We start from the raw sequence: 19,991 nt of genomic DNA, 5'->3' as shown, positions 1-19,991 counted from the left end.
TATAAGTATAAAAGAACATTGCAACATTTTAGCAAACACTGTTGTTTGTTGTCTTAAGCTGTAATCATAGTTCTGTAAAGATATCTGTGAAGGTGTTATGGGTAAAACAGGGTAAAACAGCAACACAGTATTTGTCACTGTATGCCAATCAAGCTGATTGGTCGATCCAACTTCTGATGCAAAGTTAACGCTGTACACAAATTGTATAGTATAAGTATATGTGAATATCCGTTACATGTCTGTGTATGTCCATCCAGTACAGAGATAGGTCCAAAGCAAAACAAAAGAAATAGTTTTTAGCGGCTAGGCCATTAGTTCAAATGAAAGGAATCTTTTTTTGGTTTGGTCTTTAAAAAAAAATACAAATAAAAATGTTGCTTTTAATTTGATAGTCAGTGTAGAGAGGGAGACTGAAAACATGGGGAGAGGGAGGGGTATGACACGCAACAAAGGTCAATAAGGAGACCCCAATGAAGGTAACACTTAATGCTATAGCATTCAATAATATTTTAGACAATAGTGTTCTTCCAACTTTGAGTCAACAGAAATGTTTTTTTTTGGTGTGGAAGAACTTGACTGGCCTGTACAGAGTCCCAGGGCAGGAATTATACAGTGTGGCCATAATGCAATATATCTCTCCAGCACCAAACGGGAAGCAGCAAACCGGGTAGTTACTCTTTGGTAACAACACACACACACACACACACACACACACACGGTAGGCGGTAAATTAACAGTGTTATGAGTCAGTGTGTAATTCGGTGCGTAGCTGATCCACCAACCAGCACGTATTTTAGTGAGAAGTCTTAGTTTTTGGAAGGGTTTGCATCTCATTTTTGTGAATGCTCCTATTAACTCAACTGCTAATAGTTGCATGGGTGTTGTTCAGATTAATTTTGATCACCCTTAGTCTATTTATAGACTAGATTCATTTTCTCATTAAAATATAACAATAACAATTAATTTGATGAATTGTTCACATTTTAAAAAATCAATCAGACAGCCTTTTGTGGAAAAGGCAAACATTCAGTGTACAGTTTAAATAAACTCAGTACTCTGTTTCAATACACTCCTAACTGCTGATTGTATCCTGTTTCGTCTTCATACAATGTAATTATCACTTATTGTTATTGCACCATTGGTTTTGGCCTTGGCGCCCTACATGTTGGCCCGCTGCCTCAATAACTGTATTTTTTGCCTGGAGTCCTGACCTCAACCCCATCCAGCAGCTCTGGGATGAGCTGGAACACCGACTGTGAGCCAGACCTGATCACCAACATCAGTGTTGGACCTCACTAATAATGTGGTGTCTGAATGGGAGCAGATCCCTGCAGCAGGTTCCAAACATACATCAGATAAGTGGCGTGTTCAAGCACATTTAGGTGTAATGTTCAGTTGTCTACATACTTTTGGCCATGTAGTGTAACTATTATTCTAACATTTATAAGAACATGCAGTAAACCGAAGGATGTATGAATCCCGGAGCACTTTCCGTCTGTCGGAAGCATCAGATATGAGGGTTTTTGGGTTTCTGGTCTGTTTGTAAAAACCACATCAGTCGTTCCGCTTCTACTGAAGTTTTGCGAGATGCTCAAACGAGGAGACGGAAGCCATCAGGATACGACAGGTAAGACGGGTGTGAAGGCGTGTATTGATAGACATACTGCATGTCTGTGTGGATGTTTCCTGCCCACACATCATAAGGGTTGTTTGTCTTTTACAACATCAGCACCAACTTTTTATCTGCTGCTGCTTTTAATTACAGAGTGCTGATCGAGGCGGCAGTTTGAAATGAGAAAAACCTTGAAAATATCTCCCGGTTTATGAATCACCTTTATATTTCAAACTCATCCCATTAGAAGTTTATTAAAATTCTAGTTGTGGATAATAAATGCTTTCTAGCCATTAGTGGGATGTCAGACGCGCTTTGAGTGGCGGGATTATTGTGTGACGTGCCCTTGGTTTTCAGCTGTGAGTGTTCACAGAAAAGGACCTGTGCTGCTTCTAAACAGGAAATGAAAACATACAAAAGCAGGTTTTTATTTCCATGTTTATCACCTTGAGTCAGGATCAACAGTAGATGAAAACATATCAAGCATTAGAACAAAAACAAAAAATACAAAAACAAAATGAAAGCACACACATACACCTGCGTGTCTCCATTTTTTCCCCCATGAAGTGAAAAGCTCAGTTGTTGTTGTTATTTTGCTGTAGAATCTGTTTTCTGACACCTGATCATTTTTCTCTGTATCACTTCCAAAATACATATCAGAGATAGCTGCTGTGTTCCTCCTTCCAGCAAAACAACTAAAAAAAACATCTTTTTTGCAGATATGAGGTGTTCAATTTCAACTTTATTTGTAAAGCTCAATTTTGCACAAATGCAGTTTTTAAAGTGCCTTACACAAGAGCTTTAACCAAACAAAGGTTTAAACAAAGAAGAGGAAATTTAATTATTAATTGTTTTCAGGTGCAATGGGTAAAAACTTATTCAAACCTGTACAGTCATGTGTTCAAAACTGTGTTTCATGCTGACAGTAACATTACCAAGCTCCTCTGATCTCTGCTATTTGTGAACTATTTGTAGTGTCCGTCGACAGTTTATTGGAAAATAGATTTACCACTTCAATACTGAACCACTGCATCGTTGATTTCAAACAGAAGTGGACAAAGCACATCATCATTTTTAGCCCGTACTGGCTGATGTTGTTGGCGACTGCTGCTGGCAGATTGTATTAGTTATAGCTAGCTAATAAACATTACCTCCATGAAGTGTCTGAGAGCTATGTCTCCAGCTGACGTAATGTTAATGGTATATTAATGTTTAATGTTTCTGGACCCAGACAAAAAGGTTTTAAATATGAACTTGTCAGTACAAGTACAGTACAATACATGATACTGATGCTAAAGTAAAACGTTAGCATCCTCCCTAGACGATTCATATAGAAAACATGGAAATAAAGGAGCAGCATTGTTCTTGTATTGCAGGGTAGCTAACCCTGGTGTTATTGTATAGTATGATACTTCACTTATACAAGAGAAGCGGCTTCGAGATTTATCAGTGTAACATTATCAACTTCAACATGAGTTCGACAAATGCATCTCAGGTAAAGTTCCTCAAATCCTTCAATGCTAAACTCTGATATCTGTGAGCGTAACGCCAGCGCAGTGGATGTTCATGTAGTTAGCTAATGATATGCTAATTGGCCTTAGAAGTAACTCTAGCTAGTTGGCCAGACTGCTAGTGTTAGCATCTTCATTTAGAGCAGACAAAACTGTCTAATCCATTCATTGCACTTTTGCTCTCGTGCTTTTGGTTTTGGAAAGGAGAAACAAGATGGCACCACTCTTTAAAGCTGCAGTAGTTGATGTTTTTGGCCCCTTGAGGGCAGCAGAGTTGGAGTGGTGTTTGTGAGGGCTCACTCGCTCTCCTTTTAGCTCTGTTTTGGTCTCCACCAATGCCTGAGGAAACATCTGGCTCTGTAGCTGCTAAATGCTCCACTTTGTTCACCAGCTGCTCTCTGGCTGAGTCTGCTGTCGTGTTCAGCGGGTTTGTCAGAGCTTTAGACCTAGTCATTTGATCCATTGTTAATAGAAAGTATTGATTATAACAACTTTAAACTTTTTATACTGCGTATTTCTCTTAGTCCATGCACACCTCTTCATGTGTAGACACCCAAAGCCTGCCAGACTTCATGGTTGCTGAGCTATGATTGGACAACCACTGTTCAGTTCGCTTTTGCTATGATGACTTCTGTACAAACAAGTAGAGACGTCGAAAGGAGAAAAATCTGGCTGAATTTGGGTTAAAAAATGTCTTAAATGATGCAGTCAGTGTGAGCGTACAGCTTCAAAGGGAAGTGAAGATTTTTAAGGGGTTAAATGTGAGTGCATGTCCAGCCAGATGTCTTGTAAATGCTAAATGCAGCTTCACCCAGAGCTGTGTTGAGGTGAAGGAGGCGAGTCGCTGCTGACCAAACAGATCTGCTGAGTTGTTGATGTACACAGTGCAGCCAGACCATTAAGAGCGTTATAAACCAGAAGTCAAAACCATAAACACGGTGAAGGTTTCTGAGGAAAGGATTGATGCGGGCGAGGTTTTTTTGTTCACCCGACAGCAGCAGTTTGTCTCCGAGCTGCAGCAGTAATGGACCGAGCTCCCAGTGTGACTGCCGCTGGCTTCACATCAACTGATCATCATGTCAGGCAGTTTCTACTTCATCAGGCCCGACTGCCAATCCAGAACAAAAACAGTTGGATGTGCCAATTAAAGCTGCCATTTTCACTCCTCCTGTCTAGTCAAAGATGTGTTCTACCTCAAAGAGAAACCTGATTTATTCATTTATTCACATTTCAGGGTAACACCTGGAACCAGAGTGAACGGATTAATAAAACATCCTAAACTTCAGAGATAGAAAGACACAATTTGATTCCTCTTTTATATTGTATAAGGAAACACTGTCTTTATTTATTACCCAGCTTTATTTCATTTGCCGGATCAAAATGTTCTGTTATTCTCTCTTTTCCGGCTCATCAGACAACACAGACTTCTGATTAAACTTTTAACTGTCTGATCAAAAGTGCTTTTGAGGTTTCTTGCACCATTTTGATGAGCTCATGTTAAAAATTCTTTTCAAGGTTGTTTTTTTATAAAACACTCACTGGTTTCATCTCCTGAGGGAATCAGATAACAACAGTATTCACAGCAGCTTCACTGATTTCTGTCTGTATGTATAGCTGCAGGCGGTCGAGTAGGTGAGCTTCCCCAGACAGCAGCTACAATTATGATGTCAATAGGGAGTGCTGTGGAAAAACTTGGGTTGGTGGACGGGACGATTACATAGGTCAGTGGTTCCCAACCTGGGGGTCAGGATCCTTTAAAGGTTCGCAAGATCAATGAGATCATTAACAAATTAAGAAAGACAAAGCTTCACAAAATGTGGGGTATTTGACTGACTTTTTACCAAATCTTTGCCTTTTTTGCTTATGAAATACTGGACAATTTTACTTCAATGACTCAACAAAAACATCACATGAAACAATCTAAAAAAGGAACATCACTGTGGTTCAACTTCTCACAGCTCTTAAGGCATGTGAGACCTGTGATGAGGGATCACGAGTGTGATGTAGCCGACAGATTTTCTTGGGCCAGTTTAAAGGGTTAAACGTCTTTATATTTGTAACTTTTCAGTCTTCAGTGTAACACAAGTACTGCAAACACACAGGTAGCCTGTGCATACGCAACACAACACAAATCAACTCATCTGCAGCTCCGCAGCGGCTTTTCAAGACCCATTGCATTGGTACGTGTTCAGTTAAAGGCTTTGGACCGCTGGTTGAGTACTGTGATCATCGATTTTTGAAAGCACAGTTTGTGTGGGTGGTTCCAGGCTCTGATCGTTAACATGCGTGCCACAGTCCAACACTACGAAGCAGGTCTGAGTTCAGTGACAGGACACTCCTGCCTACAAATGCAGGGCTGTATACAGTACACAATCACAGTAATACATAGCACAACTGATACTGATAACATGAATATGATGAAAAAGGTTTTTTATTTACTTGGCAAACACACAAGTCGACTCTGCAATGGGCTCACACTACAGGCCAGCATTTATAATGAAGGCTACAGCAAAGAGGTTACAGGTAAATCTTTTTTCTACCATCAACTGCAACAAACCAAACGTGAAATACCGTAACAAAGCGTTTGTGAGAGGTTGTGAGTGGTGACAGTGGCTGTCTCGCGAGATGCCAGCAGAGATGTGATTGGTGTACAGACAGCAGACTGCCCTGGAGTACGCTTCCCCGTCACTGCAGCAAGGTCAGAAGGTAAACCACTAGAGGTCAGCAAAAACAAAATGTTCAGCTGCTGTTAGTGTTGCCGTACGATTATTATCGTATTTGTACAATAATTTAGCTCTTTGTATGATCAAGAATTCTATTAACTCTGACATCATGCTTTCAAAGTTTTTGTGATAAGATGTAAAGAGGAAGGGTGTAGAGCTGATTTGGAACCAGCATGATTATTCATCATAAGCTAACAATGTCAATAATCTATTACAGACAACTGACCCTGGATCTGCCATTAATGATCCAAATCATGGTCTCCTCACCAGGAAGTGACATTCTGCATATATCGAGGTCTATATAGATTCTGATTTGGTCAGTGATGTTACTGAATCAAATGCAGAGTTGGGTTGTGTGTTACCAGGAGTGGGGAGTAACGCAAATAAGTAAAAAAGTATTTATTTCAGGAACGTGACCTTTCACGTTCCTTTTTAAAACTGTACTTGAGTGTTTTTTAGGCCAGTAATCTACTTATAACTTTGTTACAACTTGCCTGTTATCTACCATGCATTTTGCTACTTTAACCAAAATGAGCTGTCATCCAAGCTGTGTGCGCGCTGTTACGCAGGAGAGCTTAAACCGGTCGCCCCTGCGGCACAAAGACATGTGCACTTGTGCCAGATATTAATGAGCTGGGCAAATGCAAAAACTGAGAGAATCAGGAAAATACCTTTTCAATTTAAGCTTTGGTTGTTCTACTAATGTAACTCAAATTCAGTAGCTTTTATGGCATATTAAAAGCATCTATGCAGAACAAATGCAGGCTACACACTGTAAACATCTAAGTTAGATGATCACTGGACTGATTCTGATATATTAACAGAATCGTTGCCCACAGCATTTCTCTTCTCTAATTCACACTGGTTGCTATTTGTTTTATAGCGATGCCCGATGGTGATCTCATTAACTAGAAGGGTGAAACTGATCGTGGCTTCCACCCAGTAGGCCACCAGTCGTCTATTCAGGAAACAATCACTTCTGAGAAGCACAGGGAGAGAGCAGATATGGGTGGATCAAACAGTCCTGTTTACGCGTGACGCACAGGCCTCCCTCTGTATATAGGCTTACCCTACTTCATTCAGCAGTGGGCTGCTCCCGTGTTATTGCCACATTCTTTATATTGGAAAGATTATGTTCAGAGATGCTTTAGGAATAATCATATTGTACCGGTGCCTGTGCTATTGGAGAAGGCAAATCATATGCAGCGCCCTTCATAACAAAGCAAGTGGTTTGGTTGGCTACATGTCCATATCAAGACGACAGCAGATCCAGGCAACAATATAGGCTAGGCAGCTAGCAAGTATGATATTTTAAAGTGATCTTATCGATACCTTCATGTAGATAAAAAAATAAGTCAAATAAGTGTATTAAACAGAAATAGCTAAATTAGCGATAATCAACTTGCAAAGCCAAGAGCATTCCCTAAATACCCATGTTGTACAGTGTTTTTATTATTTCTAACCTGATGCACAGCAGATGCAACGCTTATTGTTTCAAAAAGAGATGTGAGACTCGGCTTGGACTTGCATAAAATGTCTAGTGAAGATCTCTGGCCCGCACACTCTAAAAAATATTAAAACACAGGTAACTTGTACTGTACTTTTATACTTTTACTTGAGCAGGTTTGTCTAATGGTAATTTTTACGTTTACTTGAGTAAAGATTTTCGCTACTCTGGCCACCACTGTGTATTACACATGTAGAGACTTCACATAGGAGATGTTTGCAGTTTTAAAGTAACGTGCATGTGGAGCAACCTGAAACACAAAACATTTGCTCCATCGCTCCCTAGCCGAAACAGTTAGTCCATGATTAAATAACCGACAATCCTCTTCAACAACTGTGGATCATGAATAAAAGTGTAACCACTTCCGCTCCCATGAGCTTAGAAGTGTCTTGTTTCAGTTTTAGATTCAGCTGAGTCTTAAAAGGAAATCTATTTTCTGAGCTCTAACCTGTACAGTAACACTGTGATCACTCATTATCCTGAAAACCCTCAGCTTTTCTACGCTCCCTGTCGCATCGCTGTCATGAGGACACTTTCGCTCCATAATAAATCTTATCATGGCTGGTAATTGCCCCTCATTACCTCGGCATTTATCTGCCTCCCATCTCCTTAACGGGATAAAAATCAATCAATGGCTGCTCATCTTTGCTTCGCTGCTGCTGCTGCTGCTGCAGTTGGAGAAGAAATGGCGAGCAGTGGTGGTGGCGGCGGCGGGAGGAGCGGATTAGGGTCGCCGCCCGGAGCTGCTGTGATGACACCATACAATCCTAATGGGCTTCTTCACGCCGCGCTCACCTAATCACCCATATCAAACCCTCTCACAGTAGAGCCGGAGCCTCTTATTTATTTGATTTCTCTCACATTAAATTATATAGGATTTAGAAAAGGGATTAATTTTTTACCCTTGTAAGAAGCCTTAGCCACTTAATTAGGGCTGAACATAATACTGCAATTATTTTTGCAGAGGTTGAGAATGGAATTTTTATGGCCTTGGAGTATTTAGTTAATTATAATGTTGCACTCTGACTGTTAATTTCTCCTCAGAAACTTTCCAGCATTTTGTTGTGTGACTGAGTTTTTTCATTCAGTCTGCTGTGACTGCGAAGCCATTGTTATGCAGACTGTTGTTTATCAGTGCTGCTGCTATCAGTAACACAGCTCATCATTCACTGCCATATTGTTCCAACAAACAATGGATCTGTGTTTGCAGCGTGCAGTACAGAAATCTGATTTACAGATCAATGGGCTAGATGGTTTTGTCTTCCACACAATGAGCCGTGATGAGACTGTGACAAGCTGAAGGTGGAACAATAGCAGCCAGGAGTTTTCTACTTTACCTGTGTGTGTGTGTGTGTGTGTGTGTGTGTGTTTGTGTGTTTTGATTTTTTTGGCCTCATATGCAAAACTAAAAAACAGTTTGTTCTCAAACTGCAGCTTCAGACACAACAGATTCATTCGACGTGTTTTTACGCCGCAGGTTTCAGCGCTGAAAACGTGTTCAAAGGTCGATGGGAACAAACTAGAGGTTCAGTCAAATCTGCAGACACTTTATTAGTTTTCAGTAAATAAACTTTACTTCGATTTGGGTGGCAGGTGTCTGATAAAAATCTGGACACCCCAAATATAGTTCAACAAAACAAACAGGGAAAAAAGACTGCGTAACGTATCTGGTGCGAGCAGAAACTCAAGCATTTTAAAGTTCTGTAACTTAAAGGTGTCCTGTGGAGTTTTCTTGTAAACAAACTAAAGTTATATTTATATTCACTGTTATCACATTTGTATACGTGAACAAACTTATTGTTGACTGAAATGATCTCAGCAACAAGAAAACTTTCTGTTTGTGTTTTGTATTTTGCTATAGTGTGAAAGCAACATTATAGACACAGCAGGGGGGGGGGACATAGAAACAACCAGCTTGTTTCCATCAGTGACTCACACACAAACTGTTGATATACACCAGAAAAACGGCCGTATAGGTCGATTGTGTAGGATGTAAAGACCTGGAGGGGCGTCACACGGGGACTTCACCGTGTCTGAAACCTGATTTTGTGTGTCCTGTGAATGCCTCTTGTTTCTTCACAGGCACCCTGCTCTGTTTGTTTTTTATTCCCATGAGACACTCAGATGTATGGAGAGGTGTTGATGTTTGTGTTGGATACAACAGCTAAAAAAAAGGGAAGGTAGAAGCAAAATCCCTGCGGTGCGCACACTCCGACAACTTTTCTCTTCTCACAAACTTTTCTAATGTTTTCTAACAAATTACATCCATTCATCGTTGTGAAGAAAAAGAAAAAACAAGGTGTGTTTGTGAGCGGTAAAATGAGGATCTGGATCCTCCAAGCGTCCACTCGTCCGTCATCGGTCATGCTTGTCACACAGCAGCTGAAGCATCGCTCTCCGTCTTGTTTGTCCCGGTGACGTCCGGCTCTGGATGGATGAAGCTCGGCGCTCAGGAGGCCCGTCGACTCAGGTGAGAAGTTTACTTCGTTAGTCACAGTTGGTTTTATTTTTCCACAGCAGGAGGAAGAGTGATTGAGGGAGGGAGGGAGGAGGAAGAGTGATATCACTGCAAGAGGCTCGAGACGCCCGCCACCTGGGCTTCCTGCTCACAGTTCATGAAGGAGGCTTCCGCTGCAGTGAGGCGTTCAGGGGCTCTGACAGAAAGAATGGAGCAGATCATTTGTCTTTGCAGCCAGACATCATATTGTTCTACTTTTACAATCAACCTTTTTTTTGTTCAAGACAACCCCAAAAAGAAGAAAAGAAATTAATGGATAAGAACCAAAAATTTGCCCTGAGAGATTCGGAAACTTTAGGATCTCCACTAGAACTTAAAACTGTTTGGTTACACAGCACGAGTTTGTGGTAAGAGAGAAGTATTTCTCTTACGGCCGTGACAGTGTGTCAGTGTTTCCAGTTGTTTTCCCTGTGTCTCCTGTTTGTCTGTCTCTGTGTGTGTGTGTGTGTGTGTGTGTGTGTGTGTGTGTGTGTGTTGGCGTGGGCGTGGCTTCCTCTCTCTCTCCTGGCTCTCGGCTCTGCTGCGTCTACTCACCTGGCTTCTATCAACCAATCACCCTGCCCAGTCTCCTCAGCTGCCTCTCATCAGCTCGTCTCCTGCAGTACATCTCCTCCGGCCCTTCATCCAGTCATCCCCAGATTGTTGTTTCAACCTCTGTGGTACGAGCCTTTCTGCCAAGTCTTACTATCAAAGCATGTTGTCTGACTCTGCTTCCTGTTTGCTTGCCACCTGCTAATTTGCACCACTGCGTGCCTGCCGGCCTCCCGTTCTGGCGATGTGTCGGTCGTGAACGAGTCTGCCCTATCAGCCGGCTCCTCTACGTGAATGCTGGGAGTTAGGAGCCAAAGAGCCGTAATTCCCATTACTATCCCATTCACTTCTGCCAGCCACGCTTCACTGCGTTCCCTCTGTCACGCCGCCTCCACCGCCATTATCGCCACACTCTCCCTGCCTGCTCTGGATTCCCAAGCCCGGCTTTCTTTCCACCTTCATTCCCCTTTTATCAATAAAACCTTTCTCTTCGCTACTCCCTGTCTGAGTCCTGCGTTTGAGTCCAGCCTCAAAGTAAATCAAACTAGAAGGAAAACCCCCTCTCTGTAGTCCCCAGATCCCTGCATTTCCTTATATTGAAGTGGAAATATACAACTTTTCCTCCCTAGCGTTTCCAAGTGGTATCATTGTTGGTGCCACTGTCACAAAGACAAGCAGATGGCTTTCTGTTTTCCTCAGAGCCTAGCGACTACCAACAACACAGGACACACTGCGTTTGTTTCCAAATGTTCGTGAAGAAACTAACACCACCGCTTTGGAAATAATGCCGTGTTTCCATTGCATGGTACGGCTCTGCTCTACTCGCTTTGGTATACATGTACCAGGTAACAGAGTTAGCAACATGACTACCACTAGCAGCCTGGCTACTGTCCAGAACAAGAGACAACCAGAAGAATCCCAATTTGAACTAGAAACCCCGATCTCCGTGCCGATAAAGTTCCACAGTTGGGGATAGCTACCGATAGCCACCGGGGGAAAACCCTTCCTCTTCTCTTTTGGTTGTGCAATGGCTGACACACTTAAACGGAGCATTAATTTTTCTGTGAAAAGTCGTGGCAGACAGACTAGCACAGTGAAAGCGAGGCTTATAGGGAGCCAATCTAAATGCGGATGGTGTCATTATTCTATAGCCATTACACTGTGCAATCAACGTTTACTGTGTAACGATAAGTCAAAGCAAGAAAAGTTGTCTATTTCCACTTTAATTTTAGGATTGATTTTGAAATCGTCCCATGTGGCTCCAGTGTTCCTCTCTGACAGGCCTTCTTATGTCAGAAGTTGGCGAAGCCGCTTTTAGTTTTTACAGTAAAAACTAAGTGAAAATGTTCATTTTCTTCTGCACATTTGATTTGTTTTTCTTTTGGCATTGCTTTTAATTATATATAATCATTTTAATTTGTTAACACATCACGTATGCATATGCAGTGTGCATGTATGTTTTTACTGATGCAGGGCCTTATAAATACTTTTTTTTTCTTGTTTTCACTTTTAAACCATATCACATCATGTGACAAAGGGCAGTATTTCCTGCGTTCATATTAATCAAAACAATCGAGAAAATACAAAATGTGAATACAACTGGTTATTGTGCTTTTTCATAACAATGGGAGTATAACAATATATGCTATGCAAACCTCTGTGTTGTTATTGTACTAATCCTAAATTTGTTTTTAGTTTCCTTGATAGACACCCGATACTTTCTGAGAGATAATCTTTACAGCAAAGAACACTGTCCTTTTACTGTCTTGTCTCCGACTGATGTTCAATTCTAGCGTCTTTTTAGGAATATACTGTAAATAAAAATATTGAGCGGAAAATGAACTCGGCAGTGCTTGTTATTAGCCCCAAGTAGTGTCTGCAGGTATTCCTTTCAGGCCTGAAAGGCGAAATTCGGGGCAAAAGAAGACCTCCAAGCTTATTTGCTGTGAGCGTACGGTCATAACTGAAGTCGACTCACATGAATATTCAACATTTTTATCGATTCAGATCTTCGGTCATCTGGACTTTGGTGTCTGGATAGTAAGAGAACAATGTTGAGGAAGGTTGAACAGGTTCCACTCTGTATGATCTCAGGATAACAACTGTCACATTTTAATGTATAGTTTGCGTATTAATAGTACACTTCACATATTCCTGCATTGCATTGTATCTCATTACGTTTTTAGCTTCCTATTAATCCCTTTTAACAATATTATTTAAAAGTGTATTTAAACTTGAATTCTGCAAACGTTTGCCATCTGTTTTTCAGAAGATGCAGACAGAAGAATCACAAGTGTGTGTGTGTGTGGAGTCTAATTTCTTCACAGTGGGTGTAATGCTACCTTCCCCGCTCTCCTGTACTTTACTGCACTTGACTGTGTGAAAGGAAGTGAGGAGTGTTTCTTAACAGTGTGGCATTGTTTCACCACCTGCCAGCAGCTCTGTGAGTTTCTCTCCTCAGAGGCAGAAGAATCACAGAAAAGGTCACGCGTTGGACGATTGGCAGCTGGTATTTGCGGCGCAGTCAGCCTCCGCACCGGCCCGACGTGTTACCTCGAGCCGCCGCCATGACACGAACAAGCGCTGACTGCTGTACGGAGTGTACTCCTGCCTGACAGACGGCTCTGGGGGTTTTGAGGACCGTGTCATTTAACACGGAACACCTCCTCCTCGACTCAGCAGAGGTTTGAATCTCGGATCAGCGGCAGAGAGAGCAGGCGGAAGAGTAAAGTTTCTTCAATTACTTACTGAATGGAACATTAGAGGCTGTCAAAATGCATTATGGGAAATAACTTCACAATTGATCATTTTCCTGTGTGCGTCAGCTGGTAATTTGTACCTGTTTTGGCATTTTAACTGCTTTGTTATTACAGGAAATAGTTCATTGCAGCAGATGTTGGTCAGTCCACTAATTTGGTGCAGAGTGAAATATCTCAATAATTATTGTAGAAAAGCTTTCAGTCGTAGTCATCTGGACGCTGTTTTCAGAATCGAGACGTTTCGGCTCCCATCAGGAAGTCATTCTCAATTGTGAAAATGGTCTGAGAACTCAGAAATTTAAGCTACTCTGTGTTGCTTAAGCCCCGCCCTCAGGAAGGAGTCTACCTGAGTGTCTGCTGTTTACCCTGCCTAGTTTCACCTGAAACTGACCTTCTTTTGTTTCCATGATGGCCCAGTAATCAGTAATCAGGCCTATTGTTTTCTGGCTGCACCTCCCTCATCACTGTTAAGTACCTGATTAGCATATCTTCCCTCTTCCCTGAGGGCAGGGCTTTTAAATCAACAGAGATACAAAGTACACAAAACATCGTTTCCATCATCTTTTTAGAATAGTTTTTACTTCTAGGAGTAGGTATTGTAATAAACTGTTCTGGACTGTACGTAAGGAAATCCAGAACAGCGTCAGGCACCACCCTGATGAAGGCGAGTTAGCTGAAAGTGTTTGGTGAATAAAGTCTTGAGTGAAACATCAGCATGTAAGCATCACAGAGCTGTTAGCATTTTGTTTTTAGCTGGTATTTATTTGCAAACAGCCTTTATTTGTTTGTGCTAATATCTGAAACTCTGGGTCATTATTTAATTAATGGTTTTTATTTGAAAATGTGATGTATGTGCCTGACAGACAAGGTTCAGGGTTCTCTATCAAGGCATACAACATGTAAATCAAACAGCTTTGTTAGTTATTGGAAGGGAAATCTTTCTCTTGTGATGGAGCTAGTCTAGTCCCGTCTTTGTGCTAAGCTGGACTAAAAAGGTCCTAGACTTGTATCTGTGTTGGACACACAAAGATGAAACTGATGTCCATCCTCTTATCTGACTCTGGCCAAGATGTAAAAAAGGATTAAGACAGAAAACAAAACATTTCTTAAAATGTCAGAAAAGGGAAATTTCCCAGCTTCTGCCAACACAATCTTCAGTGTCCCTCAGGACGTCCCTCCTCCTCCTCTTCCTGCGGCCCTGCACTGCTCGGCTTGACATTTATTTCCCTTTCTTTCTTTCTTTCTTTCTTTCTTTCTTTCTTTCTTTCTTTCTTCCTTTCTTCCTTAGTTCCTTCCTTCCTTCCTTTCTTCCTTCCTTCCTTCCTTCCTTCCTTCCTTCCTTCCTTTCTTCCTTCCTTTCTTCCTTCCTTCCTTTCTTCCTTAGTTCCTTCCTTCCTTCCTTTCTTCCTTCCTTCCTTCCTTCCTTCCTTCCTTCCTTCCTTCCTTTCTTCATTCCTTTCTTCCTTCCTTCCTTCCTTCCTTAGTTCCTTCCTTCCTTCCTTTCTTCCTTAGTTCCTTCCTTCCTTCCTTCCTTTCTTCCTTCCTTCCTTAGTTCCTTCCTTCCTTCCTTTCTTCCTTCCTTTCTTCCTTCCTTCCTTAGTTCCTTCCTTCCTTCCTTCCTTCCTTCCTTAGTTCCTTCCTTCCTTCCTTCCTTCCTTTCTTCATTCCTTTCTTCCTTCCTTCCTTCCTTCCTTAGTTCCTTCCTTCCTTCCTTTCTTCCTTCCTTCCTTTCTTCCTTAGTTCCTTCCTTCCTTTCTTCCTTCCTTCCTTCCTTTCTTCCTTCCTTCCTTCCTTCCTTCCTTCCTTCCTTCCTTCCTTCTTTCCTTTCTTCCTTCCTTCCTTCATTCCTTCCTTCCTTCCTTCCTTCCTTTCTTTCTTTCTTCATTCCTTCCTTCCTTCCTTCCTTCCTTCCTTCCTTTCTTCATTCCTTTCTTCCTTCCTTCCTTAGTTCCTTCCTTCCTTCCTTTCTTTCTTCCTTCCTTTCTTCCTTCCTTCCTTTCTTCCTTCCTTCCTTCCTTCCTTCCTTAGTTCCTTCCTTCCTTCCTTCCTTCCTTCCTTCCTTTCTTCCTTCCTTCCTTCCTTCCTTCCTTCCTTCCTTCCTTCCTTCCTTTCTTCCTTAGTTCCTTCCTTCCTTCCTTCCTTTCTTCCTTAGTTCCTTCCTTCCTTCCTTCCTTCCTTCCTTAGTTCCTTCCTTCCTTCCTTCCTTCCTTCCTTCCTTGGGGCCTCCTCTTTCTCCCTGGCCCTCGTCGCTGCTCTCTGCTCTCAGAAATGTCATCCTGCCAGCAGCGGCCGAGCGTGCGACACTGTCGGGTCTCTCTCACTGCTGCGAGGAAGACGCTGTATCAGCAGCAAGCGTACGGCGACGCTTTGCTCTGCTGTCACATGGAGAGGGGATGCAGAGCCGCATGCTTTCAGTATTGCCTGTAGAACTCAATCAAACCACCCGCCGACTCTGAAGACGCGGGTGGTTTGATTGGGTGGGAGGGCGGGGTGGCGGGGGGGGGGTCGTTGTATAAAGAGCCAGTCAAACGAAAAGCAGCATGACAGTTGGCGACTGGCCTTTTAACATCAACACATCCTCCCAGTAAATAAAAAGAGACAATTGTTTGGTCACATTGCGATGGTGCTCATACACACACACACACACACACACACACACACAGTGGCAGTGTGAGTGTGTTAAACGATTATTTGCTCTGGCTGCCTGAGCCAATAGGATTCAACCAGCCGTGGAGGTGTGGACACACAGCGAGGCTTCGTCCACGATTAGACTGAGGGCTCAGAGCCGAGCCCAGGGATTACCTGACTCTGTGTGTGTGTGTGTGTGTGTGTGTGTGTGTGTGGTCAACTGCACATTTGAGGGCGGATTTTTGGAACTAGTATTACTACTGTATGTTTGAGAAGAACATCGGGGACATTTTTCTACCAAAAATGGTTACGTTTCACCAAATGCCATCCCTTCTATCTATCTAGTGCACAAAACTGATTCAGAACCTGAATTTAGAGACAGAAACACTGAATATCATTAGTTTTCCCTCTTCTGGCATCACAGCGAGGGGCAGTTCAATAAGGCTTCATCAAATTCTGCAACATCACTGAATGTAAAATGTGGTGAAACAGTGAGGAGTCGGCCACCAGCCTCATACTGTGACAGGGCTTAAGTAACATCTGTAACTGCAACATGAAAAGTAGACCACGGTTGCTTTCAGAATACCAGAATAAAAATGTTTTACCAACGTCAGGTCTTTTGCTGTCCAATAATCTATATATACAGTATATACCGTATAGTCTGTATACTGTGTTTCAGGTATATACCTGAAAATAAAGGAAAAGATTGTTTGTTCTGGACCCGCTCTGTCACATATATGTTCTTGAGAGGAAAGTTAAGCAGACTGAGGGTGAGTTTGTTGTATGAAGTCAGTCCGTCCTCACCAGAAAGACGACCGTAAAGGTCGTCTGTGCAAGCAGCTTATTACGAGCCATATTTACGTTTATTGTTAGGCGGCGACCTCTAGTGGCCGTAGTAATTATGACGGGAGCAAAGGAGGCAGTCAGGTGACGTAGTATAAAGAGCTGGGTGGTGGTTGAGATGGTGGATGGGTCAAACAAACACCGGCCTTCCATCCAGGAGACGGGGGTTCATGTCCCGTCTGACACCCAGTCAGCGCCGACTTATTTAAAGTTAAATAAAGTTACGTAGTTGTCTTAACGTCACGTAACTTATTTAAACCCAAACCACGATCTTTTCTAAACCTCACCAAGTAGTTTTGTTGTCTAAACGGAACCAAACTGCGACCGTTTCACAACGTTAACCACGTGGTTAATGTCACTCGATTCACGTTACGTGCTTAAGCGCTGGTACTTTCCAGAAGAATTCCCGTTCTGGGGAATGGCCGTATATGTGTTTTAGGAGTCATTGACAATCGAGCTATTCTGTCGTTTTAGGTATGAGGATGTGTTGTATGAAGTGTGTGTGTGTGTGTGTGTGTGTGTGTGTGTGTGTGTCAACAAAGACGACCTTTAACAGATTAAGGCTGAATAGACTCTGTCCAAAGTTTTTCATTTTCTAAAACTCTTCTTTTAGTGAATCCTCGTCTGTTTCTCTTTTGTCTGTTAACGAGGTAAAACTGCTAAATGAAAAGGGGGAAAGAAGAAGAGATAAAAGGTGACTCCAGCCTCTGGGGGGAAAAGAGAGCTGCCATGAAATGAAAACTATTGAATTTCTTTCCCCCCTTTCTGTTTTAAATATTGAACCGTGGGTGGTTTGTGTTTCAGTCAGTTAGTTTCAAAGACATAAATGGTTACATTCTCTTTTATTTCGCTCTCCTGTAGTTTATTTGCCAGTAATTATCCTGTGAACCGTTTCAGTGAAGAAACAGAGTAGAAATCAGATAACACCGGTGTTATTCTACTCGAACAGAGAACTGTTATAATCCAACACAGTCGCATAAAGCTTTTCCATCATTAAGACCTTTTTGTATGTGTGAAAACCAAAAATCATTACTTTTACAGAGAAATAAACCAGCGTGTTGCACATGAACTGTAAAGTGAGCAGTTTAACAAAAACTAAATCATATCTCAACTGTACATTTTGGTGTCTAATTACACAGAACTTTTGGAGATATCAGCAATGCTCCTTTAGCCTCTGAGTGGGCGGGTCTGAGGACGTGTTTGATTGACAGCTGAGCCAGCAGACACAATCTAACACGTTCTGGTAACTGGAGCTTACAAGCTTCATGGAAACAGAACAAACAAACAGAAGCAGCGATGAAACATTGCACTAATCCACTAGTCCTGGACAGAATCGTAATACCAGCATAACTTGTAAATAAGCAGCCTACCACTTTTTCCAACAACAGCACACCTTCTTAGTTTGTATCTGTAATCTTGGAGGCAACACTGATCTTCTCATCCTCAGACGTTTATCCTCACCTGGTAAAGACTAAACTTTCAGACCCACGACTGCATCACTTTTTCGTTGTCAGTCTTTCAGCAAGTCACTGGATTTCAGGTGGATTTCACCCTCATTTGCATAAAGTTAAAACTTTCTGCCCGTCCTGTCCTGCGTCGCGTGCAATCCCACAATGCCTTGCGAAGCGATTCGCTCATGTTGAACTTCTCAGTGGGTCTTCACGGTGAGGACCACAGCATCTGCCATCTAACTGACTGAACCTTTAACAGGTTACCTGCAGGCTGAAAAGCTTCAAACCGGTTTCATGTCTGACCACAGAAGTGTGCTCTGTTGCACCTGTAACCACACCCATCAGTGATGTCACTGGAGTACACCTGAACATCACTGCAGCAAGGCGAGAGGTTACACCACCGGAGCAGAAACAAGATTTAGTTGCTCTTTAATGTGCTTCAGCTTGCTAGCTTATTAGTGATCTAGCCAACATGCTTATTTCAGAGTTCCTGGCTGATATGGTGCTGCGAGTCAGTTTGTCCCAGTTATTACTTTCTGTATTTTTTTTAGTTTTTAACCATGAAGGTTTATAAAAGCTTCCCAGTGCCTAGAAAAACCTTTTTTATCTGCATGACAGCAGATATTTTTAATATAAAGTCTATGGGCCGATTAGGATTTGGTTGGGTTTATGTCCAACAAATGTTAGCTAGGTTGCGGAGCATCCCGTCATTTGACGAGTGTCATCTGATGACTGTAACACAAGCAGGATGCGTCCTCGGGGACATTAGGGACACTAGCCTGTCACCACCACACCTTTTATAGAAGGTTGCTTCATCTAAGTAAATACAGTTTAAAATGAAATGTTTTGATTGGCTATAAGCAAAGAAGTTCCGTGTCTGAAATGGTATTGTGGCTGGTTAATGCACTCGCAGGTGCCATCAAGTGATGACATATAATGTACATTTCTCGCCTTCAGCTAGCAGAGCTCGGGTCATTCACATCATTTACAGAGCGGATCTGTGTGCTGTAGCAGAGAAGAAAGCTTAATATCAGTTGAACTTTAGAGCTTGCGGTGTGAAGCGGTCTAAATCAGCGAGGAAAATATCTTACCCTAACCCTTCACACTGCTGTTAAACAAGCAAACAGAACACAGTCCCTTTCACCTGCAGTGTGAGTGTGTTCAGGTGTGTCCACGGCTTTAAAATCACACTGCTGATGGGGTTTTCCTGCTGCTCGGGGTGAAAACAGCCTCAGAGTTAGTCTGAAGTGGTGTTACCTGCAGAAAGAGGCCCCTGTTACCTTTCAGACGGCGAGATAATGAGAAAGCATCATTTCATTAAAGGTGACACGCGTCTCACTTCCTGCTCCCCTCGCGCCACAAACACTCGCCTCGGGCTCCAACAACCATTTCCTCCGTTTAAAAACCTCTCCTCTCCGCCTGCCGCCGCTGACATTTGGATTGAGATTACTTTTATTATTGTGGCAAACTCGATGCATTCTGGGTAAATATTGCAGGTTAAGGTCACAGAGGGAGCAGCTTGTTTTAAAAAGTGAAGCCCGAGGCTGCTGCGCCGCTCACAAAGCACACAATACCTTCAAAAAAAGAAGCTTTTCAAACTTTTAAAAGCAGCAGCTCGAACACCGAACATTCCCACATATTATTACTAATTTATCAGTGTGTTCTGTGTGTGTGTGTGTGCGCGCAGGCTGTTTGCTAACACTGTGTACCACTTGTAAGTATAAAAAGCCTTTCAAACTTTTAAAAGCCCGGACAATAAATTAGCAATGTGATATAATCATTTCCACTGTGCTCTATGAGAGTGTGTGGGCAAGGACGCAGGGTGGGCTTCAGAGTGCAGGATTACAGGCAGAAGTGCTCACCAAAACAGGAAGGTTACATTTGAGGATAATGCTGCATTCATGTCAA

General features: G+C 42.3%; 1 long non-coding RNA gene across 2 annotated transcripts; it reads right to left on the bottom strand.

Annotated features, from left to right (window-relative positions):
• Positions 1 to 9,179: 9,179 nt before the first annotated feature.
• LOC122880188 lies at positions 9,180 to 12,197 on the bottom strand. 2 transcript variants are annotated; one of them, XR_006378857.1, is made up of 2 exons: positions 10,406 to 12,197; positions 9,180 to 10,007 (listed from the first exon to the last, which is right to left on the bottom strand). It is a non-coding gene; the product is annotated as an uncharacterized LOC122880188 (long non-coding RNA). The 2 variants fall into 2 exon arrangements; XR_006378858.1 differs by lacking the exon at positions 10,406 to 12,197 and adding an exon at positions 10,243 to 10,302.
• Positions 12,198 to 19,991: the final 7,794 nt, after the last annotated feature.

Source organism: Siniperca chuatsi, linkage group LG8, assembly GCF_020085105.1.
Source record: "Siniperca chuatsi isolate FFG_IHB_CAS linkage group LG8, ASM2008510v1, whole genome shotgun sequence".
Classification (NCBI taxonomy): Eukaryota; Metazoa; Chordata; class Actinopteri; order Centrarchiformes; family Sinipercidae; genus Siniperca; species Siniperca chuatsi.
Note: the sequence above shows the minus strand (reverse complement) of the source record. Positions and strands in the feature narration are given on the sequence as shown.